The 26,261-nt window shown below is 44.8% G+C and overlaps 1 protein-coding gene across 1 annotated transcript in view; it reads right to left on the bottom strand.

Moving 5' to 3' along the window:
* Positions 1–18,983, bottom strand: part of SULT2B1 (sulfotransferase family 2B member 1) — a 61,046-nt gene extending 42,063 nt beyond the window's left edge. Inside the window, exon 1 of the mRNA XM_025269436.3 lies at positions 18,854–18,983. The gene's annotated coding sequence lies outside the window, so the exon portion shown is untranslated. The remainder of the gene's footprint in view (positions 1–18,853) is intronic.
* Between the last annotated feature and the right edge of the window lie 7,278 nt (positions 18,984–26,261).

Raw genomic sequence — 26,261 nt, 5'->3', positions numbered from 1 at the left:
GGTTGGCACTTCCTCCTTGGCCTCACTCCCCAAACCTGCTCCACCGAACATCCGTCCTGCCCGTCCTGCTCCTTCTGTTCCATTCATTCATTCAGCAACTCCTACAGATCCCCGGTTCTGTGACAGACGCTGTTCCAGGCATTGGGGATACAATAGGGCGCAAAAAATGAATAGTGACCCTACCTCCTAACCTCAGAACAAACACGGATTGGGAATTCCCTGGTGGTCCGGTCCCATGGTTAAGACTCACTGCTTTCACTGCCAAGGGCCTGGGTTCAGTCCCTGACTGGAGAACTAAGATCACATAAGCCTTCAGGCTAAAATAAATAAATAAGTGACCTCAGACTAGCAAAAGGGACTTTGCACATATGTGATCAAGTTAAGGATTTGATATTAAAACATGTAGCTTGTATGCAAAATCACCAGTATTACACATTTGGTAGTTTGTAGCTTGCATACGCATATGTATCTTCTTATCAGAAGGAAAAGCTGGACAAAACATAAAAAAAAAAGAAAGAAAATACCCCATCTCCAGGTCTTCGTGGGGAGGCAAGAGCTGAACTCTGATTAACAATAATTAGCAAACCCAGATGGTCTCATCACATTTTCCAGTGTCCTCCAGTGCTTTTCCATTAATTCACCCCAGTGCTTAAGAACTCTGCCCCTCTTGTTTTAGCAGAATTGAATTCAATCTCTCCCTGATTGCAATAAACACAGTTACAATAGTCTTGAATAAAATCTTCTTTGCCAGTTTAAAAAAAAAAAAAAAGTTAAGAATTTGAGGCGAGGAGGCGACCCTAGGTGATTTGGGTGGGCCTAATGTAATTTACTGAGCGCTGAAGAATTGATGCTTTTGAACTGTGGTGTTGGAGAAGACTCTTGAGGGTCTTTTGGACAATAAGGAGATCCAACCAGTCCATCCTAAAGGAAATCAGTCCTGAATATTTATTGGAAGAACTGATGCTGAAGCTGAAACTCCAATACTTTGGCCACCTGATGTGAGAAGTGACACATTGGAAAAGACCCTGATGCTGGGAAAGATTGAGGGCAGGAGGAGAAGGGGACAACAGAGGATGAGAGGGTTGGATGGCATCAGCGACTCAATGGACATGAGTTTGAGTAAGCTCCGGAAGTTGGTGATGGACAGGGAAGCCTGCAGTCTGTCGGGTCACAGAGTCAGACAAGACTTAGACTGAACAGTAACAGCAAATGTAATTTACAAATGACAAAGGGAGGCAGGAAGGTCAGGGTTAGAGAAAGACTGATGGTGCTACTCTGCTGGCTTTGCAGATGGAGGAAGGAGCCACAGGCCAAACAATGCAGGCAGCCTGTAAAATGTGGAAAAGGCGAAGAAAGAGATTCTCTTCTGGAACTCCCAGAAGAAACAGCCCTGCCGACACCTTGATTTTAGCCTAGTAAAATCCATTTTAGGCTTTCCTGGTAGCTCAGCCGGTAAAGAATGCAGACCATGGTTTGATTCTTGGGTGGGGAAGATGCCCTGGGGAAGTGATGGGCTACCCACTCCAGTACTCTTGGGCTTCCCTGGTGGCTCAGATGAAGAAACTGCCCACAATGCGGGAGACCTGGGTTCGATCCCTGAGTTGGGAAGATCCCCTGGAGAAGAGAATGGCTACCCACTCCAGTATTCTGGCCTGGAGAATTCCATGGACAGAGAAGCCTGACAGGCTACAGTCCATGGAGTCACAAAGAGTCAGACATGACTGAGCTCAAAATCCATTTTGGGCTTCTGCTTTCCAGAACTGTTAGAGAATAAAACTGTGTTCTATTTATTTATTTGGTTGCACTGGGTTTCAGTTGAAGCACATGGGATCTTTAGTTGTGGAATGCAAACTCCTGGTTGTGGCATGTAGATAGATATAGCTAGCTCCCTGACCAGGGATTGAACCCAGGCCCTCTGCATTGGGAGCATGGAGTCTTAGCCACTGCACCACTGGGAAGTCCCGATTGGGTTGTTCTAAATCACTAAATCTGTGGCAATTTGTTACAGCTGCAACAGGGAACTAATACGGTGGTCAAGGAGAAAGATAACCAACAGCTAAAAATTAAATAGTTTCCTGATGAGGGTGAAAGAGGAGAGTGAAAAAGCTGGCTTAAAACTCAACACTCAAAAAACTAAAATCATGGCGTCAGGTCCCATAAGTTCATGGCAGATAGAGGGGATTAAAGGGGAAACGGTGACAGATATTATTTTCTTGGGCTCCAAAATCACTGTGGATGGTGACTGCAGCCATGAAATTAAAAGTGGCTTGTTCCTTGGAAGAAAAGCTATGACAAATGTAGACAACATATTGAAAAGCAGAGACATCACTTTGGCACAAAGGTGTGTATATTCAAAGCTATGATTTTTCCAGTAGTCATGTATGGGTATGAGATTTGGTCCATAAAGAAGGCTAAGCACCAAAGAATTGATGCTTTCAAATTGGACGAACAGGATAAAGAAGACAGCAAGGGCACAGCTTCAGAGGTGGGACTGTGCCCCTCAACAGGCAGAATGGAGAGATGGAGGGAGCTGGGTCCCCTGTGACGTGGAGGGTTCTCTCCCAGCTCAGGGAAACTGACACGCCTTGCCAAGGCACAGGGACACGCTTGCCATACCAAGATACACAGTCATAGTTTTGTTGTATCTGTCAAACCCTTACGTAGCCCTTAGTCAGTGCCTGACGAAGTGCCAAGAGACCTACCCAGCTCCACATTTAATCCCCGTGATGACCTTATGCAGCTGGCACTATTATTAAGTCCATTTTACAGATGAGAAAACTGAGACACAGAGGGCAAGCATCACTTGTCCAGCTTGGATTTGAACCTGGCAAGCAGTGCTGCTACTATAAAGGCATGAGCAGGGCTGGAGGAGAAAAACTTCTTGCACATTTCCTGGCCCACCATCAACACTTAATCAACAGTAGCTCAGGGTTACCAGTTCTCATCCTGGCTGCCCATCAGAATCCCTTCTAAAAGCCATTCCCCAGGCTCAGATAAGTCAGAAGCTCCAAGGTCCTTGTGCAACCATCTATCTCTCTCCTGGGGGTTGGTTGGTGGTCTCTGGATGGGGTATTCTGTCTGCCCCCCTCAGCATCAGGGAGCCAAGGCTCTTGGAACAAACTGGGAAGAATTCACAACACAAATGTTGAGCCCAATGGTTGCTCTACCTGGGACAGTTTTGTCCCTTCCAAAGGACATTTGGACATATCTGGAGATATCTTTTGGTTGTTGCAGCTGGGGAAGGAGATGCTACTGGGATTAATGAGCCAAAGCCAAGGAGGCCACCCAACATCTGACAGCACACAGGTGGCCCCACAAGGATGATTCCTCCAGCTTCAAGTGTCACCAGGGCCAAGGCGAGAAGCCCTGCTCCAGGCACATCTTCTAATGTTGGGGAAACACCAGGCGGCTGGGAGTGGGGTGGGGAGGGCAGGGGGAAGGTGCAAGCTAAAAAAATTTACAAGGAAAGAAATGAGTCAGGGAGGTGGGACGTTCCATACGGGATAATATACCAGGCTCTTCAGCACCTGGAACAGCAAAAGGACATCATCACACAAGTTAGCTCTTTCTTGAAACCCAAGTTAAGATCTGTGCATTTCACATTCTGTAAATTTCACCCTGTTCCAAAAAAATACAACTGAGAACATGGAACCCTAGTTAAAATGTTCATTGAAGACTTAGAGTGTGCTTGTTTCTGCAACTCACTTTGAAATGCATTAAAATATTGTCATATATCGTGTTAATGTGATTCATAATAAGAAATATATATTTTGTTCCTGCCACAGAGTTCCTAAAGCCCTTGGAATTTCCTAAGTGATAAGAATGATAAAGTTGTCCTGTTGTTGGTCAGTCGCTCAGTCGTGTCCAACTCCTTGTGACCCCATGGATGGCAGCAGGCCAGGCCTTCCTGTCCCTCACCATCTCCCGGAGTTTGCCCAAGTTCATGTCCATTGCATCGGTGATGCCATCCAGCCATCTCTTCCTCTGATGCCCTTTTCTCTTTCTGCCCTCAATTTTCCCCAGCATCAGGGACTTTTCTAGTGAGTCGGCTCTTTGCATCAGGTGACCAAAATACAGGAGCTTCAGCTTCAGCATCAGTCCTTCCAATGAGTATTCAGGGTTGATTTCCTGTAAGATTGACTGGCTTGATCTCCTTGAAGTCCAAGGGACTCTCAGGAGTCTTCTCCAGCATCACAGTTCAAATGCATCAATTCTTCGGCACTCTGCCTTCTTTACAGACCAGCTCTCATAACCATATGTGATGACTGGGAGTTGTCTTGACACTCAGCACTTCCATATTTTAACATACATTCCATGAAGAAGCAAGTGACTCAGATATGCCCAAGATCACCCTACTCATTTATTCCATATTTATTTCATATTTATTCTATAAATATCTCAAGCCCTTCACTGTCGGGGCGGTAGATCTGAGACGTGTTCTCCTGTCTTCTCGCTTGACGTATTCTCCTGTCTTCCCTCTTGGCTGCCTAATGAATAAATCTTTTTTCTGTTGGAAATCTCAACATCTTAGCATTTTTGTCTTGCTCTGCATCAGGCAAACAAACCTGGTTCGGTAACAAAACCTTATATATCTTCTCCACAAATACCCATCTTATGATTACTTTAAAATAGAAGCTATGAAGTCTCTGCATCTGTCTGTATGTTCATGCGTGTCTCTCTCTATATATATGCCTTGTAGATGTGTGGCTTTTTCTACCTCTAGTTGGCATTGCCTTAAGTAAGGAAGCTCACTTCCTGGCAAGGGCAGTAACCCCAGGATATTCTGGGGACCCCAAGAAGAGAAGAATTAACCCAAATCTCTAAGTGTGGCAGGCAAGATCTGATGGTAAGTTCTTGGCTTGACTTCCTCACCTTGAGAGGTTTTTTTAAGAAGTAATATGAGATTTCTGATAAAAAGTTCGAGCAAAGCAGATTAAAAGATTCTATGTTGTCCATCACTACTCTTGCTCAGGTCCATGGGGTCGCAAAGAGTCGTGTCTGACTCTTTGCGACCCCATGGACCGCAGCACGCCAGGCCTCCCTGTCCATCACCAACTCCTGGAGTTCACTCAAACTCATGTCCATTGAGTTGCTGATGCCACCCAACCATCTCATCCTCTGTTGTCCCCTTCTCCTCCTGCCTTCAATCTTTCCCAGCATCAGGGTCTTTTCCAATGAGTCACTTCTTTACATCAGGTGGCCAAAGTATTGGAGTTTCAGCTTAAACATCAGTCCTTCCAATGAATATTCAGGACTGATTTCCTTTAGGATGGACTGGTTGGATCTCCTTGCAGTCCAAGGGACTCTCAAGAGTCTTCTCCAACATCAGAGTTCAAAAGCATCAATTCTTCGGCGCTCAGCTTTCTTTATAGCCCAGCTCTCAAATCCATACATGACTGTTGGAAAAACCATAGCCTTGACTAGACGGACCTTGGTTGGCAAAGTAACGTCTCTGCTTTTTAATATGCTGTCTAGGTTGGTCATGGCTTTTCTTCCAAGGAGTAGGCATCTTTTAATTTCATGGCTGCAGTTACCATCTGCAGTGATTTTGGAGCCCCCCGAAAAGAGTCTGCCACTGTTTCCCCATCTATTTGCCATGAAGTGATGGGACCGAATGCCATGATCTTTGTTTTCTGAATGTTGGGTTTTAAGCCAACTTTTCCACTCTCCTCTTTCACTTTTATCAAGAGGCTTTTTAGTTCCTCTTCACTTTCTGCCATAAAGGTGGTGTCATCTGCATATCTGAAGTTATTGCTATTTCTCCTGACAATCTTCATTCCAGCTTGTGCTTCATTCAACCCAGCATTTCACATGATGTACTCTTCATAGAAGTTAAATAAGCAGGGTGACAATATACAGCCTTGACGTGCTCCTTTTCCTATTTGGAACCAGTCTGTTGTTCCATGTCCACTATTCTTGCTGCACATATGTAAATAATCAAGCCAAGTCTTTTGAAACCAGACTTAATTGGCAAACAAATTTATCTTTCTGTGGTTATCTCTGATGGAAATTGGGGTGATTGTAGAGAGTAAAAAACTATATTTCAGTAGACACTATAATACACACATGTGTTGGGACTTCTCTGCTGCTCCAGTGTTTGAGAATCCTCTTTACTATGCAGGGGACACAGGTTCGATCCCTGGTCAGGAAACTAAAATCCTGTATGCCAATGAGAACTGAGTCCTTGGTGCCACAACACCAGAGCCCATGTGCTCTGGAGATGTGGTACTAAAACTAGAGAGAAGTCTATGAACTGCAATGAAGTAAGTGTCCAAACACTGCAACAAAAGATCCCACAGGCTGCAGTGAGGATCCTGCATGACGCAACCAAGACCTCATGATGCCAAAAATAAAAATTTTTTTTAAGAAAAGAGTATTTGTTAAAAAAATACAGAAAGTATAAAAGTCATTTTTTAAAAATACATACCTATGGATATTAGATTTTAGTTCTGTTTATTGTCTTTGAGATTTTGTTTTCTCCCTGTAAATTGAACTAGATCCTGAACTCATCTAGTTTCCTCCAGTATTTGACTATTGTCCATACTAACATTTCCAATTTTTTCCCTACCCTTCTGACTTGGAATCACGGAAGACTAACACTGCCCTGTTCCCAAAGCCTTGCAAACTAAAGCTGGACAGATGGATAGCAAAATCACAAACAGCTCATGTACGGACAGTCTTCAGGCCCGTTGTTGCTATGTGAACACTCAGAAGGATCACTAGGGGGACTTGCCTGGTGGTCCAGGGGCTGGGACTCTGTGGTCTCAGTGCAGGGGGACCCAGATTCCATCCCTGATCAGGGAAATAGATCCTGCCTGCCGCAAGTAAGAGTTCATGTGCCACAACTAAAGATCCTGCAGGCCATGACTAAGACCCAACGCAGCCAAATAAATAAATACTACAAAGAAGAAAAAGAAGAAGATCACCAGAGACATACGAACCAGGAACACCTGTCACGTTGCCATTGCTTGCCCCCACTCCATCTGAAGACGTTCTGGGCCCAACATGTAGAAATGTTCTCAACTGGCTGCCTTCATAACTCAGAAACTGGGATTCTAATCTTCTCTAATCGTTAACCATTGTTTTTCTTTTGTTTCCATAGAAATGCCTTATTAAATACTTCATTTCTCATGCAATATAGGCCTCACTTTGGGAACCCAGCTGTACTACCACCTCCTAAAAATGAGACACAACTGTTTCACTGAACTGACCTATTTTCCAGACTAAGAGACTAATTCAATGAAATAATGGAATGATCTACCAGTTCAGCTTTTCCTGTGTGGAGTTTCTAAAGAAGTTTCAGAGGAGGGGACTGATGGGGTTTAAGACAGGCTACCCTAACACCTGCCACTTTGGTATATAGATTATTTTAAGCTGAAGACAATCAAGGCCCGACAGACCCAAGAAATGCTTTTTACCTCTCCCTTAGCTGCCTAAAAGAATTCAGATAGGGAGCCTAGTCCAGGAAGAGAACTATCCCCAGAGATAACTGTTTAATACAAAGAGGATGGGTAGGTATGCTAAATTGGAGGGGGTGGGGTGGGGCTGGCCAGGTCCCCATTTGTTCAAATTCCCCTGGGTCCCATTGTCTTTCCATAGTATGGCAAATATCTGTTAACCAAACATTTCCCATCTTCCCATGAACTGGTTTCCTTCCCTTTGAAACCCCAGACCCCATCCCGCTTTTTCTTAGCTCAGGCTGTCATTTAAGCCTCAACTCCCTGACAGTCCTTGAGCCTCTGGAGTCTGTGCAAGTCTCCTGCACACAAAGCTAACTTTGTTTTTCTCTTGTTGATTTGTCTTAATTCAATTTAATCGTTGGACCAGCCAAAAGAACCTAGAAGGGTAGAAGAAAAAAATTTTAAATACTTATTTCTTTGGCTGCACCCGGTCTTAGTCGCAGCACTCGGGATCTTTGATCTCCCTCGTGGTGGGTGGGATCCATAATTGCCTCGCAGACTCTTCGCTGCAGCACGTGGGATCCAGTTCTGCGACCAGGGCTCAAACCCTGGGCTGCTTGCATGGGAAGCGCAGAGTCTTCGCCACTGCACCACCAGGGAAGTCTCAACAGAGGAGATTTTTTCCCTCTCTACTCTTATTAATTTAAGTTTATAGGCATCTCTGGTGGCTCAGTGGTAAGGAATCTGCCTGCCAATGCAGGTGACATAGGTTCGTTCCCCGATTTGGGAAGAATTCCACATGCCATGGAACAACTAAGCTTGTGTGCCACATCTACTGAGCCTGTGCTCGAGAGCCCGGGAGCCACCACGACTGAAGCCCATGTGCCCTAGAGCCTGCGCTCTGAAGCAAGAAAAATTACCGCAAGAGAAACAGAGCACCCACTCTCTGCAACTACAGAAAAGCCTTTGCAGCAATGAAGACCCAGAACAGCCATAGATAAATAAACTTACGTTTCTCATACGACCCAACAATTATATTCCTGAGTCTCTAGCCAAGAGAAACAAAAGCACATATCCATGGGAAAACCCATGAATGGTCATAGCAGCATTATTTATTATAAGCAACTAGGAGAAGTGAAGTGAATGAAGTGAAAGTCGCTCAGTTGTGTCCAACTCTGTGACCCCATGGACTATACATATACAGTGCATGGAATTCTCCAGGCCAGAATACTGGAGTGGGTAGCCGTTCCCTTCTCCAAGGATCTTCCCAACCCAGGGATCAAACCCAGGTCTCCCACATTGCAGGCGGATTCTTTACCAGCTGAGCCACAAGAGAAGCCCCGTAAGCAACTAGGAGAGGCACCCCAGATGTTCATCAACAGGCAATTGAATCAACAAAGTCTGGCACCACCGGACCACGGAATACTGCTGGACAATAAAAAGGAATGAACTTTTGAAGCACCCAAAAATGTGGACAAACCTCAAAATAATTCTGCGGAGCAAAAAAAAGCCAGACCAAAAAAATAGAACATTCTGTATGCTTCCATTTATATAGAAGTCTAGAAAAAATGCAGACTAATCTGCAGTGACAGAAAGCAGGTCAATGGGTGCCTGGGGATGAGGGTTGGGTAGGGTAGGAAGGAGGATTTGCAAAGGGACACAGGAAACTTTCGGGGTGATGATGTGGTCACCATCTTGCTTGTGGTGATGGCTTCACAGGGGTACATGTATCAAAGCTTAGCAAATTGGGCACTTTCGAATATGTACAGTTTCCTATATGTTAAGTATACATCAATAGAGCTGTGAGTAAGTAAATGGAAACAAATTCATTGAACCATATGCTTTAAAAGTTGAGTGAGTGAAGTTGCTCAGTTGTGTCTGACTCTTTGTGACCCCATGGACTGTAGCCTACGAGGCTCCTCTGTCCAAGGAATTTTCAGGCAAGAGTACTGGAATGGGTTGCCATTTCCTTCTCCAGGGGATCTTCCCGACCCAGGGATCGAACCCAGGTCTCCCGCATTGCAGGCTGTACTTTAAAAGGATGTGTTTTATTGTATGGAATTGGATGATTATGATGTAAATTAGAGCTGAGTAAATCTGACTTGAAAAAAATAATAAAATTTCAGCCAGTAGATAAATAAGTCCTGGAGATCCGATGTACAGTATAGTGAATGCAGACAACAATCCTGGATTACAAACTTCAAAGTTGCTAAGAGACTGGATTTTATTTATTGTTTATTCATTTACTTTTTGGCTACACCTCGAGGCTTGCAGGATCTCAGTTCCCCAGGTGGGGATTAAACCTGGGTCACAGCAGTGAAAGCCTGGAATCCTAAGCTCTAGCTCACCAGGGAACTCCCAAGAGTGGATTTTAATTGTTCCCACCACAAAAACAGAAATGATCATCAAGAGATATGATAAAGGTGTTAGCTAACACTCCAATAGTAATCACGCTGCAACAGATCAACGTATCAGGTCATCTTATCTCCACCTCATCTTACCCAATGTTGTATGCCAATTACATCTCAGTGTAAAAAGTGGATGGGAAGATAAGCCAGAAAGCAAACCGAATGAAAATTCTACGACGACTCTGAAGGATGGGTATGCAATAGTCATCGCATAATACTTTTGATTTTTCTGTGTGCTTGAAGTAGTTTATCAGTATATTCATGTGAGTAAAAAGGGAGCAAAGGAAAACTGTCTTCACTCACACTTGTGGCACCAATATATATGGTTTCTCCCTCTCAATGCTCCCCCAACACACACCCACCAATTCTCCAGACACCAGCTGGGTGTTCAACAATTCACTTCACTAACTACCCAGAGTCAGCACAGACGCCACAGGTTGAGGGCTTGGTCCCACAAGACTGGCCCATCTTCAAATGCCAATCTTGAGTCCCAGATTGTTTGTTTTTACTTGTGGGGTTTTTGTTTTGTTTTTGTTTGTTTTTATATTGGAGTATAGTTAATTTACAATATTGTGTTAGTTTCAGGTGTGCAGCAATGTGATTTAGTTATCCATATACATATATCTTGAAGAAGGAAATGGCAACCCACTCCAGTATTCTTGCCCTGAGAATTCCATGGACAGAGGAGCCTGGCCGGCTACAGTCCATGGAGTCGCAAAGAGTCGGGCACGACTGAGTGACTAACGCACATACATATATCTATTCATTTTCAGGTTAATTTCCCATTTAGGTTATTACAGACTATTGAGCAGAGTTCCCTGTGCTATACAGTAAGTCCTTGTTGGTTATCTATTTTATGTTATTTATTGGTTTTGGGCACACTGAGTGGCATGTGGGGTCTTAGCTCCTAGACCAGGGGTCAAACCCGTGCACACCCCGTGCAGTGGAAGTGTGGAGTCTTAACCACTGGACCACCAGGGAAACCTCCAGTTATCAGTTTTAAATATGGCAGTGTGTACATGTCAATCCCAAGGTATCCCTCCTCCCCACTTTTCCCCTTTGGTAGCCCTAAGTTTTCTAAGTCTGTCTGTTTCTGTTTTGCAAGTAAGCTCATTAGTATCATTTTTAAAGATTCCACATATAAGTGATATCATATGATATTTATCTTTCTCTGTCTGACTTGCGATCTATTCATGTTGCTGCGAATGGTTCAGTTCAGTTCAGTCGCTGAGTCGTGTCTGACTCTTTGCGACCCCATGGACTGCAGCACGCCAGGCCTCCCTGTCCATCACCAACTCCCGGAGTTTACCCAAACTCATGTCCATTGAGTCGTTGATGCCATCCAACCATCTCATCCTCTGTCGTCCCCTCCTCCTCCTGCCTTCAATCTTTCCCAGATCAGGGTCTTTTCTAATGAGTCAGTTCTCACATCAGGTGGCCAAAGTATTGGAGTTTCAGCTTCAGCATCAGTCCTTCCAATGAACACCCAGGACTGATCTCCCTTAGGATGGTCTGGTTGGATTTCCTTGCTGTCTAAGGGACTCCTAAGAGTCTTCCCCAACACCACAGTTCAAAAGCATCGATTCTTCTGCGCTCAGCTGTGAATGGTGTTATCCCGTTTTTCTGGCTGAGTAATAGTCCACTGTATGTGTGTTCCACATCTGCTTTAGTCATTCGCCTGGCGGTGGGCATTTAGGTTGTCTGCATGTCTTCATTATTGTGAACAGTGCTGCTGTGAACACTGGGAGGCGTGTGTCTCTTTGAATTCGAACCTTTGTCCTTTCTGGATATATGCCCAGGAGTGGGATCGTATGGTAGCTGTATTTATAGTTTTTAAAGGAACTTCCATACTGTCCTCCAGAGTGGCCGTACCACTTTACATTCCCACCGACAGGGTAGGAAGGTTCCTGATGTGTGCTGTTTTAAGTCACTTAGGTGTAGTGATTTTTCACAGCAGGCATAGGAAACTAAGACAGCTACTGGTCTATTTCACCACTGAGTGAGAAGCAGGGAATCAGCGATGAGATGGGGGACTGACCTTAACTGTGATGCTCATGGTCTATGGCATCAAGGGTTCTGTCCTCTCACCTGTGGCCCCTCTGCACTGGGGTCGAGGGCTCCAGTCCTCTAATCTGAAGGGAAACACAGCCTCCTCTCAGTTCCCTGAGACTCTGCTCTGAGCCTCTCTTTGAATAGAGTAGGGGAACTGTGAACTTCTAGATGTTCAAGCTGGTTTTAGAAAAGGCAGAGGAACCAGAGATCAAATTGCCAACATCTGCTGGATCATCGAAAAAGCAAGAGAGTTCCAGAAAAACATCTATTTCTGCTTTATTGACTATGCCAAAGCCTTTGACTGTGTGGATCACAATAAACTGGAAAATTCTGAAAGAGATGGGAATACCAGACCACCTGACCTGCCTCTTGAGAAACCTGTATGCAGGTCAGGAAGCAACACTTAGAACTGGACATGGAACAACAGACTGGTTCCAAATAGGAAAAGGAGGACGTCAAGGCTGCATACTGTCACCCTGCTTATTTAACTTCTATGCAGAGTACATCATGAGAAATGCTGGGCTGGAAGAAGCACAAGCTGGAATCAAGATTGCCGGAAGAAATACCAATAAACTCAGACATGCAGATGACACCACCCTTATGGCAGAAAGTGAAGAGGAACGAAAAAGCCTCTTGATGAAAGTGAAAGAGGAGAGTGAAAAAGTTGGCTTAAAGCTCAACATTCAGAAAACTAAGATCATGGCATCTGGTCCCATCACTTCATGGGAAATAGATGGAGAAACAGTGTCAGACTTTATTTTTCTGGGCTCCAAAATCACTGCAGATGGTGACTGCAGCCATGAAATTAAAAGATGCTTACTCCTTGGAAGAAAAGTTATGACCAACCTAGATAGCATATTAAAAAGCAGAGACATTACTTTGCCAACAAAGGTCCGCCTAGTCAAGGCTATGGTTTTTCCAGTGGTCATGTATGGATGTGAGAGTTGGGCTGTGAAGAAAGCTGAGCGCAGAAGAATTGATGCTTTTGAACTGTGGTGTTGGATAAGACTCTTGAGAGTCCCTTGGACTGCAAGGAGGTCCAACCAGTCCATCCTAAAGGAGATCAGTCCTGGGTGTTCATTGGAAGGACTGATGCTGAAGCTGAAACTCCAATGCTTTGGCCACCTCATGTGAAGAGTTGCCTCATTGGAAAAGACTCTGATGCTGGGAGGGATTGGGGGCAGGAGGAGAAGGGGACGACAGAGGAAGGGGAGACAGAGCATCACCGACTCGGACGTGAGTTTGAGTGAGCTCCGGGAGTTGGTGATGGACAGGGAGGCCTGGCACTCTTTACGAGAGTGTAGCCCGCCAGGCTCGTCTGTCCATTGGATTCTCCAGGCCAGAATGCTGGAGTGGGTTGCCAGGTCTCCCACATTGCGGGTGGATTCTTTACCAGCTGAGCCACAAGGGAAGATCATAAAGTGGAAAGGGCAAGATTAACCCCCAGGGGGTCCACCATCAAGAAATAACCAGGAATAGTGTTCTGACATATTTTTTTTCATTTCTGCATGGTTTACTTTTAATTGGCAGAAATGTTTTATAAATTAACATATTTATTTTTAAGGGTTTTATCTTTGTTAAATTAGGTGGTTGGCATCCGGGTTTTTGTCTCTTAATTTCATATATATATATACATTTTTTATAAATACACAATTTATAATATAAATCTACAAAATATTAATATGTGTTTATATAATATTATATTTAATATATATTTATAATTTAAACATAATACACATTTATATTTACTCATCCCACTGTTTTCTGTGGGGATATAAAACCCCCTCTGTGCCCCTATATATATATATATTGGAGAAGGAAATGGCAACCCACTCCAATATTCTTGCCTGGAGGATCCCATGGACAGAGGAGCCTGGTGGGCTACAGCCCATGGGGTTGCAAGAGTCGGACACGACTTAGCGACTAAGCCACCATATATACATAAAATCCTCTCTATGTATGTATATGTGTGCATGTGTATATATACAGATAAATGACTACACAAATATGCAGAGGGGATGATATTACATATGTCATTTTCTTCGTTTTCTTCTTTGCATGTTTCATTTTATATCTTGCTGTTTTGCACACGGCTCTCCACATAAACATTTGCCATGGTGCTTCAGGCTGCTTATAAACATCACTTTTGATGCCTGCCTAGGTTTCTATGGGTGGAGTAGGGTTTACTTCCTCAGTTGCCTCTGGTTGGACATTTGGTTCCTTGTCAAGTGTTCTCTGGGATAATTACGTTTGCACCCAGTGCCACCTCTGCATTTTGGATTTGTTCCACAATCTCCAGAACTGAATCCTTGACCGGTCAGCAGGAGTAAACACTCGGTTCTGAAAATGACTTTCTTGCTTTGTGATTATCAAAAAGAAAAAGAAAAAATTGCATCCATGGTGTGGAGCGAGTTTGGGAACTACAGATAAGCAAAAGATGGAAAAGCAAAACCTCTGGTGATTCTGTCTCCATTATTGGCTCTGGAGCCTTCCATTAATTCCAAGTTGAATAATTTTCTTCCATTTCATGTTGAGAATACATTACACAGCACTTCCGCATTCTGCTTATTTTGATTTAGTCCATCATAAAAACATGTTCCCCTTTCACTTAAAATGATTGCATAACATTCCATAACGTTGCTATCCCATACTTTACAGAACCTTTCCTCTAAAGCTTATTATTACTATAAATATTTCAACTTATGATTACAAATATCTTTTGCATTTATTTTTTTTTTTTTACTGATACAAATAATGCAACAGAGAAAATCTTTGTGCATCAGCTTTCCTGCAGATCTTAAGGTTATGTCCTTCCCATGAAAGAAAAGTGAAAGCTGCTCAGTCATGTCCGACTCTTTGTGACCCCATGGACTGTAGCCCACCAGGCTCTTCTGTCCATGGGATTCTCCTGGCAAGAATACTGGAGTGGGTATCTATTCCCTTCTCCAGGGGATCTTTTCAAACCAGGGATTGAACTTGCATCTCTTGCACTGCAGTCTGAGCCACAAGGGTCCTTCCCATAGAGTCCCGGAAACAGAATTACTGGGTAAGAGTGCCAAGTCAGTTTCTGGAAAGGCAAACAACTTCCACTCGTTTACAAAATGGATGATACGGTAGAGTTTGTGTTACACATCCTCCCTATGGAATGTTATCAAATTTATTAGAGTTTTCCTATTGGCCAGTGAAAAACTGAGTCTCACTTTCATTTCTGTATTCATTCACTGAGTCACTAAACATTTATTGACCACCTGCTACTATGGCTGGCATAGTTCTGGGCGCTGGAGATGCAGCAATGAACAAAATGGGCTCATTCCAGGGGATGAGGGGAGGGGTGAGAGAGTAAACAAGTCAATAAATAAAGGGATAGATCATTTCAGAAAGCAAAACGTACTATTGAAAGAGTTAAGAAGGAGGGTAAAGGGATTTCCCTGGTGGTCCAGTGTCTAAGACTCCTCTCTCCCAATGCAGAGGGCCTGGGTTCAATTCCTGGTCAGGGAACTAGATCCCACATGCCTCGACTAAAGATCCCATGTGCTACAAGTAAGACCCAGTGAAGCCAAATAAATAAGTAATTTTTTTTTTTTTTAAAGAAGGAGGGTAAAAGCTTTCCCACAGGTTGGGAATCCGTTGTAGTTCTGCCTTGTGACTTATCCATTTATTGGCATGGCAGTTCTGCATTTTCCATATCTTTATCCATTTATCACAACTATGACAAAACCTATGGGCTTCCCTGGTGGCTCAGATGGTAAAGTATCCATCTACTTGCAATTCGGGAGACCTGGGTTCGATCCCTGGTTTGGGAAGATCCCAGAGGAGGGCATGGCAGCCCATTCCAGTATTAGGACCATGGAGAATCCCCATGGACAGAGGAGCCTGGCGGGCTAGAGCCCATGAGGTCGCAAAAAGTCAGACAGGACTGAGTGACTAAGCACAACACGTGACAAACGCAGCAGTGATATGTCTTCAATATCCTCTCTGTGACAGAGATTCAGATTGCCTCTGGTTATCTCAGGCAATGTTGCTTGATAAGCATTACCTTCATTTTACACATGCACAAATTACGGGTCAAAGAGGTTAAGTAAGTTGCCCAGAGCCACTCAGCCTCAGTGGCACAGCCAGACACTAGACACTCAATCTAAAAAGCTTGAGACACTAAGGAGTTATTGGATAATTTGCCTCCTTGACAATCGAATTTTTTTAAAGTTTATATTGGACTATCAATATAAACATGTCCAATTCCATGGACCTGAGTTTGAGCAAACTCTGGGAAATAGTACAGGACAGAGGAGCCTGGCATGCTGCAGTCCACGGGGTCGAAAAGAGTCAGACACAACTTGGCACCTGAACAACAACATCAAGTGCATATGCATAAGAGAACATATTTCAGAAGTGAACAGCTTCGTGAATTAACTCTACGTATATGCACCAATTATCCAGCACCAGACTTAACCAAAACCAAAACCGGGCCCTTGTGCCCTGCGGCCCCAAAATGCAATGTAATCATGCTCCGTGAATTCTCCTCTCTGCTAATCTTGTTTTAACCGCCAGCTCTGAATTCCTGAAAGGCATCCTTGATGAGATGCCTTCATCAAACCAACAGAGCATTGTAGGCATACATTCTTGTCCCTATATGCTAAAACCCACAACTTTTCATTCTCTGCCTTCGGAAGGTAGACTCTGTCTCATTTAAATTAATAGCAGATATGCAGAAACACAAGCCCAAAGCCAGAAGGTGACATGAGGACAACCAGATGGATGCAGAAAAGTCATCAAGGTCACGGGGAACAGAGCAGGTCCCCCGGGGGGTGGTCAGGAATGTTATGGGCTGGTGAGGGACAGGGGTGAGGAACATTTCAACCATAGCTTTGAAAGCTAGGTTGAGTGTCACAAACGGGGCTGGATAATAGTCAGCTATTTGCACCCCATGTGATACTGGTCCCAGATCGCAGCAGGCAGCCCCCAAGATAGCCCCTAAGAATCCCCATCCTTGGTGTTTCCTACACAACTACATTACATTTACATATGTAAGTGATGGGAAGCAGCCATAGTGCAGCTTTAGGCACTAAGAAGCCCACCTAAGTATCCTCTAACACTCTAGGGATGGGGAGGCAAATGTTTTGTCTATAAAGGCCAGAAAAAATATTTTAGACTTTGCCATCCTATGGCCTGTATCAGCACCACTTGACTCTGATCTTGAAGTGAAAGAAGACCCACGGGGCAGGGGAGGGGAGATAAATCAGGAGTTTGAGATTAGCATATACACACTAAGGTACATAAACTAGATAAACAACAAAGACCTACTGTGCAGCACAGGGAACCCTATGCAATATCTGTAACCTATAATGGAAAAGAATCTGAGAAAGAATACACATATATGTATGCATATGTATTTACAAAACATTGTAAATTAACTATACTTCAATTAAAAAAAGAAGAGCCATAGACAATACATAAAAGAATGTGTTTCAATAAAACTTTACTTATAAAAACAGATTAGTGGGCTGGTTATGGCCAGAAGCCTGCTATTTGTCAACTCCTATTAATGGCAACCCACTCCAGTATTCTTGCCTGGAGAATCCCCAGGGACAGAGGAACTTGGTGGGCTATGGTCCATAGGGTCACAAAGAGTTGGACTGAAGCAACTAAGCAGGCACACCTTCCAGGGGAACGTATCTTTGACTTACTTTTATTTTTGAGTATATTATTGATGTTTTTTGGTTTTGGTTTTCTAGCCACACTGTTTTAGCGTGTGGGATCTTAGTTCTCCGACCAGGGATCAAACCCGTGCCCCCTACCTTGGGAGTATGGAGTCTTAACCATTGGACCACCAGGGAAGTCCCTTGATGGATTTTATTATATAACTATTTCTGTAATTCTTAAGATTTAAAATGCTTACAAAATTACATTTTGCTTATTTATATTATTTTTAGCCTTCTAATTTTATTTTTTAATTGAAGTATAGTTGATTTACAAAGTTGTATTATTTTCAGATATACAGGAAAGCAATTCAGCTATATATATATATTCTTTTTCACATTCTTTTCCATTATATGTTATTACAAAGTATTAAATATAGTTCCCTGCACTATTTAGTAGGTCATCATTGTTCATTTTATATATGATGATGTGTATCTATTAATCCCCTGACTTTCTGTTTATTATTGATTGAGAGTGTCCGTACCAGTTAAGTTAGATGTTGACTAGTCTGAAATCAATACCGTATGAAATGATGGTTTTTCAAGTAGAAAGACAATCCCCAAACTTATTGTCCTTTAGGTCATTAACTATTTTTGGAGTTATGTCTCTAATTTCCCATCACTTACATATATAAATGTAATGTAGTTGTGTGGGAATGCCAAGAATGGGGATTTTTAGCAGCCGTCTTGGGGGCTTCCTGCTGCACTATGGGACCAATATCAAGTCTCTACCACCATTATCTCATTCTGGAATTCTCTCTTTTTAAATTTTCCCTTCACCACTTGGCATGTGGGATCTTAGTTTCCTGCCCAGGGATCGAACCCACATCCCCTGAATTGGAAGCTCGGAGTCTTAAACCACTGGTTCTCCAGGGAAGTCCCATGCTTCTTTATTAACGTATTAAGGGAGAAGAACTAGTAGGTTCTATAATTCCAAAGTGGAATTGAAACAATATTTCAAACATCTGCAACAGCTCTGGTATGGTTTGGAAATAGCTGTGATTTCTATCAGTAGGATAAGAGATTCCAGAATAAACAAAGTTACAGGTATTGCCAATTCGACACAGGTATTGCTAATGTGGGTTGTCACCTACATTCATAACTATATGAGTTATCCACTGATATGCAGTAAACCTCTGCAAAACTCAGTGGCTTAAAACCATAGCAATCATTTACTTTGCTCTTGAATCTGCATTTGGGGTGGGGCTAAGGGGAAACAGCTCATCTCGGATCCATGAGGCAACAGGTGAGACAGCTCCTCTGGGAGTCGGGGAACCCATTAAGATGGCTCACTCACCTGGTTGGCAAGTTGGAACTGGCTGTTGGGCAGCAGCTCAGCTGGGACGGGGTGGGGGGACCTCAAGTCCTCCCCATGCAGCCTTCTCCACGCACTCGTGGGCTTCCTCACAGCATGGATGCTGAGTTCTAAGAGTTTGTCCAGAGAGAACAAGGCAGAACTAAGTACATGGCATTTTTATAACCTAGCCCCAGAGCTCACATAGCATCACTTTCATTGAACCCTATTGGGCAAGGTAGTCAAACAGGCTCAAGGGGGAGAGACACAGACTTCATCTTTTAATGGGGAAGTGGCAAGATCTTGAAGATCTTACTTTTTAAGTTAAGCCCCCAGGCAGCAAAGATGGTGAACACTGGACTCAGTTCCTTGGCCTCTATCCAATGACAGAGGCCTGTCTTTGTACAAAATTGGAAGGCCTGTCTACAGAGGCCTGTCTCTGTATTTTCTGCAGAAAATACAACCCGCCCCAAAAACAGAATGAAATGTTGGATTTTAGTTGGAGGTTACTGAAAAGAAAGATGCAGTTTCTTTTTCTTTTTTAAAATAATTTTATTTTGCTATTGATTTTTGGCTATGCTGGGTCTTCAATCCCGCAAGGGCTTTACTCGAGTTGCAGTGAGCGAGGCCTACTCTGTTGGGGCTTTCCTTGTAGCTCAGTCGGTAAAGAATCTGCCTGCAGTGCAGGAGACCTGGGTTCGATCCCTGGGTCGGGAAGATTCCCTGGAGAAGGAAATGGCAACCTACTCCAGTATCCTTGCCTGGAAAACCTCATGGACAGAGGAGCCTGGTGGGCTGCAGTCCATGGGGTCGCAAAGAGTCGGGCTGCCTGAGTGACTAACACTTCCTCACTTTAGGCCCACTCTGGGCTTATTGCAGTGGCTTCTCCTGTTGCGAAGCACAGGCTCTAGGGGCCCAGGCTTCAGTAGTTGGGGCTCCCAGGTTCTAGATCACAGTCTCAATAGTTGAGGCGGACAGGCTTAGTTGCTCCGAGGAATGTGGGATCTTCCTGGATCAGGGATCAAATCTGTGTCTCCTGCATTGGCAGGCAGATTCTTTACCACTGAGCCACCAAGGAAGCAGGTGATTTCTTTCCCTTATCCAAGTTCACGGACTCCATAAATTCTATCTACAAACCTTTTGAGGGTCCCTGGACCCCAGGCAATTCTAAAAAGTGTCTGCTGGAAGGGGTCCAGATAACCTGTGTGTGCATGCGTGCTAAGTCGCTTCAGTCGTGTCTGACTCTTTGCGACCGCCTGGATGGTAGCCCACCAGGCTCCTCTGTCCATGAGATTCTCCTGGCAAGAATACTGGAGTCGGTTGCCATGCCCTCCTCCAGGGGATCTTCCCCACCCGGGGATCAAAACTGCGTCTCCTGTGGCTCCTGCATTGCAGGCAGATTCTTTACTGCTGAGCCACCAGGGAAGCCCCCTTACCTAGCCTACCTTGCTTCAAAGTCTCCCATGGCTCTCTTCTGCCCACAGTACAGAGGGCAAGGAACTGAGCCCAATGTTCAGGATCTTTCCTGAGTGGGCTTAACTTAAAATGCAGAGATTCATTGTTCAACAGCAATTCTCTCCTTCCTTTGTTGTACGTAGAACTCCAGTTTTGTCTGAGACAGAAATGTGCTCACCTAAAATGCATCATTACCAACCTCCCTTGCAACTGGTGGTCAATGAGATTGTTTATTTTTATTATCATTATTATTGGCACATGTGGATCTTAGTTCCCCAACTCAGGGATCAACCCATGTCCCCTGCAATGGAAGCATGGAGTCTTAATCACTGCACCACCAGGGAAGTTCTCTCTCACTGTATTTATTATTTGGCAACTTGCTTTTTTCAGTCAACAATACATCTTAGAGCTTTTCCTCTGTCAGTCCATGGCTCTTTCTCATTTCTTTAAACAGGTGTATAATATTTCCTGGGATAGATGCACCCCTATTTATTAACCTACTGGTGAACATTAAGGTAGCTTCCAATTTTTGTGGCTTTTACATAAATGATGATCAAAGACAAATAAATAAATGATAGGCAGACGGTATCTCCATGGTGGAGCTGATGCTTCAGATTCTGTAGGCAGACCTAGCTCAGTGGTATAAAGAATCTGCCTGCCAAAGCAGGAGACCCGGATTCAACCCCTGATCTGGGAAGATCTCACATGCTGCGGAAAAACGAAACCCGTGGGCCACAACTATTGAGCCTCTGCTCTAGATCCCGGGAGCCACAACTACCGAAGCCCACTCATCCTAAAGCCTACGCTCCGCAACAAGGGGAAGCCACCAGGATGAGAAGCCTGCGCACCGCAGCTAGAATTTAGCCCCTACTCTCCTAGAGAAAACTGGAAAGCCCTCACAGCCATGAAGACCAGTGCAACCAAAAATGAAAATTAATAAATAAAAAAAAATTTTTTTAAAGCAATGATTGGGACTTGCCTGGTAGTCCAATGGTTAAGACTCCGAGCTGCCACTGCCCGGGGCCCAGGTTGGATCACTGGCCAAGGAACTAAGATCCCACATCCTGCAGGGTGCAGCCAAAAAGAAAAAGAAATCAATGAACTATTGATACATTCAATAGGATGACTGCACCTCAAAATCATTGCTCTGCAAATGAAGAACTCTATAAAGATACAAACTGTACGATTCCATTCAGTGCTCTAGAACAGGCTACATTAATAAACAGTGAAAGAAAACAGACTAATGGTTTCCTGGGGATGGCGGATTGACCGGGAAGGGGTGCAAGGGAATTTCCTGGGATAAGCAAACAGTGTATATCTTAACTGGGATATTGAGCTGGCACGAGTGTATTCATTTGTCAAAGCCCGTCAGACTGTATGAAGACCTGTGCATGCGACTGTAGGTAAATTACAATACACATAAAGGTGAAGCACAGGTGGAAGGTGAGAGGAAGTTCAAAAGGGAGGGGATGTATGATACCTGTGGCTGATTCATGTTGATATATGGCAGAAACCAACACAATATTGCAAAGCGATTATCCTTCAATTAAAAATAAAAAAATTTAAAAAGCAAAGTACGTGCCAAGTTGCTTCAAAGTCGAGTCCAATTTTCTGCAATCCTATTGACCGTGGCCCACCAGGCTCCTCCGTTCATGGGATTCTCCAAGGGAGAATACTGGAGTGGGCTGCCATGACCTCCTCCAGGGGATCTTCCCAATCCAGGGATCGAACTCATATCTCTTAATGGCCCCTGAATTGGCAGGTAGGTTCTTTACCACGAGTGCCATCTGGGAAGCCCAAAAGTAAAATGAAATGTTATTAACATTGCTATCCCTGGGGACTTCCCTGGCAGTCCAGTGGTTGGGACTCCATGCTTCCACTGCAGGGAGCACAGGTTCGATCCCTGGTGGGGAACTAAGATCCCACACACCACATGGTGCAGCCAAGGATTGAAAAAAGAAAACATTGCTGTCCTGGCCGCCTCCTTCTTTACGCCCATGTCAACTTGTTGGCTGGCATGGATACCTATTTGTTTGCCAAATGAATGAATGAGTGAGTGAGTGAGTGAGTGAGTGGATGAGGTCTGAGGCAGCACCCTGGGTGCATGGAATATTCCTCCTCAAGCCCTTCAGTTTTCTAGAGGAGGCGGCTGGGTGGCCTCCCACCCTGATAACCCTTTCCAAGGACCCTCCCCTCCCCCAGTAGACCCCTCAGCTCCTTGGCTCAACAGTCGGAGACTTTCAACAGCCTCACCCCTGCACATTGCTCCCCTCCCACTCCAGTCTCACTTCTTTAATCACTAGACACAAAATCCTCTAGCACCTTCTGTGTGCAGGTACTGCAGAGAGAGCTGGCAACAAGACAGGCAAAGACTCTGCCCTCGGGAGCTCCATAAACAAACCTGTAGCCTGATGTCAGGCAGAACTAACCCCACTGAAGAAAGACGAATTGGACTAAGGGCCTGGGGAAGACAATAACTGGGGCTGCAGCTCTGGTAGCCGGGGAGGCTGCTCTGGGACATCCACACAGGGGCAGAGGCTGGACTGAGACAAGGGCATCAACCAGGGCATTCCCTAGAGAAAAAAAGTAGCCAGCGCAAAGGCCCTGGGGCAGGTTCCTACTTGCATAGTGTGTTCAAGAAATAGGAATGAGGCCAGTGTGGCTGGATGGGGAGGGAAAGAGGGTCAAAGGTGAGAAATATTGAGGGGCAGACCATTTAGGGCCTTTGGGCCAAGGAAAGGAATCTGGCTTTTACTCCAAGTGAGATGGGAGCCAAGGAGAAGGGATGTGAGCTGACTTAGGTGTTAACAGCCTTCCTGGGCAAGAAGAACATGTAGAGGAGGCCTGGAGGGCCAAAGTAGAAAGCCTGTTGAGCTGGCTACTGCAATAGTCCAAGCAAATCATGATGGTATTTGCAGAGGTGAGGAGAGTTGATCAGGCTCTGGGAATATTTTGAAAGCAGAGCCAGCTTACGGATCAGATGTGGGGGTGTGAGAAAAAGACAGGAGTCAGTGATGACTGGGAGGTTTTCGGCCTGAGCCACTGAGCTGGGGTGGCAGGTGGAAGTTTCCTGAATGTCCCAAGCTGTTTCACACCTCCAGGCTTTTGTGCACTCCATCCCCCTGAGCCTGGAATGCCCTCCTTTCTCCACTTCCCACCCCAGTCTCAGCCTCGCCCCTGCTCTCATCACAGCTGAGCCCAAATGTCACCCTCTCTGGAAGCTTCTTTTGGAATGTTCTAGGCTCCACACGGTGTGCCCTCCGGTGTCCCCACAGTACCCTGCACTTCTTTCCCCAAACGGATGATCAGAGTTTATTTGCCAGCATCTCTCGTGCCAAGTGGGCGACACTGGAGGGACTGAGGAGAGGCCATGGCTCTAACCCTGCAGCAAGTGCATCAAAAGGAAATGAACTTGAATTCTTTCCTTCATTCAGTAAATATGTCACATGCCAGGGACTCCAGTAGGCGCTGAGTAGTGAGCAGGGAACAGGAGAGGCAGGTCTCTGCCCTCATGAGTCTCTAGGGAGAGAGGTGACAATAACCCAAGCAAAGAAGTGAAAGATTTAGGGACTTGTCTGATGATCCAGTGGTTGAGAACTGCCCTGCAATGCAGGGAACGTGGGTTCAATCCCTGATCAGGGAACTAAGACCCCACATGGCATGGAGCAATTATGCCTACATGTGACAACTGGAGAGTCTGTGTGCCACAACAAAAGAACCCGTGTGATGCAATGACGCCACCACGTGCCATGATTAAGACCAGATGCAGCCAAATAAATAAATAATAACTTTTTTTTTTTTAATGAAAGATCTGGTGTGCCATAATGGTGATGTGATGGAGAAAAAAGCAGATGGGGGAGGTGCAGTCATTCATAAGGTGATAGGGAGGCTTCACAGACTCACTGAGGAGGTGACATTTGAATATGGATCTAAAGGAGGTGAGGAAGGAGCCATGTGGCCTTTGGGGAAGAGCAAACAGCAAGTGCAAAGGCCCTGAGGTAGGACTGTGCTCAGAATATGGGAGGAGCTTGAAGGAGGCCAGCGTGGCCAGAGCCACTGAATAGGGGGTAGAAATCCAGAGAATGGAAGGGGAGGGACCGTCCCAGCCAGACCTTAGGGGCCACAGTGAGGACTTCACTTTTACTCCCAGTGAGATGGGAGGCACAGAAAGTCTCCAAGGAGGAGTGAATGGATCTGATTCAACTTTCAACAGGATTGCCATAAAAATAACAATGGACATTTACTGAGCACTTCCTACTAACCAGGAAAATGTGAGAAGTTTCTGCAAGTGGTGTTGACAGAAGGCCCGTTGTCTAGATGGCTAAGCCACCTTTGTGGGCCTTCTAGATCCTTCCTTTCCTCTCAGCCCACACCATGCCCAAGACTCATACAGTCTCCCACCAAAACATAGCCTGAAGCTTTTTTTTTCCCCCCGAAGCAATTTTTCAACAACTTTATGGACACAGAAGTCACATACCGTACAATTCAGCCATTTAAACTGTACAGTTCAGGCAATTCCCTGGCAGTCCAGTGATTAGAACTCCATGCTCTCATACTGCCAAGGCCCCAGGTTCAATCCCTGGTGGGGAAAGTAAGATCCCACATGTCACGCGGTGTGGCCAAAAAAATTTTGAATTACAAAAATAAATAAATCGTACAGCTCAGTGGATTTTAGTTTGTTAATCACATTGTACAACTGTCAGCACAATCAGATTTAGAATATTTTATCACTCAAAGAAACTCCTTCGGCACACCCCCATCCCAGCCCCAGGCAACCACTAATCTACTTTGTCTGATTTGTCTATCCTGGATAATTCCTGTAAATGGAATTCTACAGTATGTGGCTATTTGTGTTATCTGACTTCTTTCACTCAGCATAATATTTTCAACGTTCATCCATGTTGTAGCATCTGTCACTAATTCAATCCTTTTGGTGGCTGAATAATATTCCACTGTATGAAGGTCGCCTGTTTTGTGGATCCATTCATCAACTGATGGATATTTGGGTTGCTCCCACATTTTGGTTGTTATGAACAAGGCTGCTATGAACATTCTCATGCAAATGTTTGTGGGGACATGTGTTTCCATTTCTCTGGGGAGATACCTAAGAGGGGAATTCCTGAGCCATACGGTAATTCTGTGTTTAACTGTTTGAGGAAATGCCAGACTGTTTCAGTGCCCACAATCTTCCCACCAGCAGTGTATGATGGTTTTGATTGCTCCATATCCTTGTTTGTTGCCATTGTTTTTTAAAAATTTTTTATTTATTTGGCTGCATTGGGTCTTAGTTGTGGCATGTAGGATCTAGTTCCCTGAAAAGGGATCGAACCCAGGCCCCCTGCATGGCAAGTGCGGAGTCTCAGCCACTGGACCACCAGGGAAGACCCTCTCCACATCTTTGTCAACACTTGTTATTGTCTTAAAGTGAGCTGCTCCTCTCTGCCTCCACTGCCAGCAGCCATCTCTCACCTGGACTTTGAAGTTACGGCCTCCCTGTGTTCCAGGTTCCACCGTCAGTCTCTCCCCACACCACAGCCAGAGAAAGCCTGTCAACACCAGGGTCAAAGCCTGTCCCTCCCCTGCTAAGAGCTCTTGCGCTGGTGTTTATTGACTAATAAATCCAAACTGCTCACCGGGCTTGGCCCCTGTAGCCAGGCCCTGCTCAGTCTCTCTCTCTCCAGTTTACTCATTGCTCACGCCCCCATTTCCTGCTCATTCAGATCTAGCCACATCAACCTCCTATGCACTTCTTGATGCCCCAAGGGCCGCCCCACCTCACCACCCCCAGCACTCTTCTCTCTGTCCTAGTACTCTCTGCACTGCTCTCCTCCAGCCTCTTTCCTTCCCCTCGCAGATCTGGGCTTTACTGTGACCTTTCCAAAAAGGCCTCCTCAGACTTCTCCGCCAACCTAACAACTCCTCTCTCCCAGGCTCTTCCTTATCGCATTTAGCACTG

This window comes from Bubalus bubalis, chromosome 18, assembly GCF_019923935.1.
Source record: "Bubalus bubalis isolate 160015118507 breed Murrah chromosome 18, NDDB_SH_1, whole genome shotgun sequence".
Lineage (NCBI taxonomy): Eukaryota > Metazoa > Chordata > Mammalia > Artiodactyla > Bovidae > Bubalus > Bubalus bubalis.
Note: the sequence above shows the minus strand (reverse complement) of the source record. Positions and strands in the feature narration are given on the sequence as shown.